Source organism: Macaca fascicularis, chromosome 5 (genome assembly GCF_037993035.2).
Source record: "Macaca fascicularis isolate 582-1 chromosome 5, T2T-MFA8v1.1".
Classification (NCBI taxonomy): domain Eukaryota; kingdom Metazoa; phylum Chordata; class Mammalia; order Primates; family Cercopithecidae; genus Macaca; species Macaca fascicularis.
Window position 1 is genome coordinate 104,753,093 of NC_088379.1, and position 1,491 is coordinate 104,754,583.

A 1,491-nucleotide genomic window follows, 5' to 3' on the forward strand; every position below is an offset into this window, starting at 1 on the left:
GAGCACCAGGGCTGCCTGATTGTTGAGATGGAGCTGCAGACTTTCCCTGCTGAGCCCAGTATCGCCAACTGTGCCTCTGCTGAAAGAGACTTCCCACCAGCAGAAAGATTTGGGACGCAAATCTTGCTGTCTGGATTCTTTTGTCTCATGCGATGTTCCTTGATGCGGTAAACTTTTCCTTCCTCAAGGAGTAGAAGTCCCTGACAGTCAGACTACTGTGAGTGCTGTTGTTCCAATGGGTCTAGCTGCCCATTCCAGGCTGGTGCTGGGGAATGTCTGCAAGAGGTCTAGAAATATGACCTGTCATCAAGTCTCCCAGCAGTGGGTACCAGTACTAGCTCTGATGGGGGTGCCAGGCGAGTGACATAGACTCTGTGAGATTCCTTGGTTATAGATAGCCTTAGTGTGTTGACTTTCTCAAATGCTGGTTGTAGTGGTAATGAAGAGTTCATGTGGACAGACTCAGGGCCTCCTGGTTAGCCAGAGTGCTGCAGGCAATTGTGATAGCTGAGGTCATGCACAAGTTTTATTCTTCCTGGGTGCAATGTTATTCTACCTTGAAATGCTGTAATGAACTGTGTTGGTTGGCCTCCAGCCAGGAGGTGGCACTTGCAAAAGAGCACCAGTTGCTGTAGTAGCAGTGGGATTTTTGCTTGCCTTATGTTACCAGGAGCAGTAGTCTGGTTTTTCATGTGATAGGTAGGGCCATAAAACTTCCAAAAGTTTCTATCCTTTGTTTTAAGCTACCAGAGCTAGTGAAGGGGGAAAGTCAGGTTGGGGCTGTGTCAGGCAGGCTTGTGCTTTTACTCTCCGTGTATGGAGTGGCCCCTCTGTGAGTTGTGGGGTGGTTCTCTGGCTACTGGGATAATGTTCCAGAGAGAAGTGTTACTGCTTCTGCTGCACAGAAGTGTTTGTGCAGGGAGTGGGGAATAACAGGTGCCAGTAAACCTTGCCTAGCTCCCGAGCACTTGGTAAGCCACATCTCAGACCCGCAGTTTTCTACTAGCAGCAGCAAGCTAAGTTCCAGGCATCTATGCTCAGAACCCAAGACTTCCCCAGCCGCACACCTTCCCAATGGAGAGGGCAACCATGGCTTTGAGGCCTTGCCCCTCCCAGTCTTCCCACAGAGCCAGCGTGTCTAGCTCCTGCGCTCATGGCTGCAGCACACTTCCCACTTTCCCTTTGGTTCTGTCCAAGGGAGTTCTTCCCCACTTGAGGTTATATTGTGAAATTCAGTTGAGAGCTTCTTTCAACCAGTGAGTACTGCCTGAGTAACTTGGCAGACTTCCATGAGGTCCCCTCTGAGGCAAAATAATGAATAGCTTCCCCCAGTTTGTCCTGGACACTGGGAATAAATGGAAGGATCTTTCTGCTGCCATTTCTACTTTTATATTTCTCACTGCCCCCTAAATGAGTTCCAGTGCTGAGTAGCATTAATGCCTTCCCTCTTGGCCTGGATTTCCAGTTTCCCCAGTGGGCGTGTATATCCTG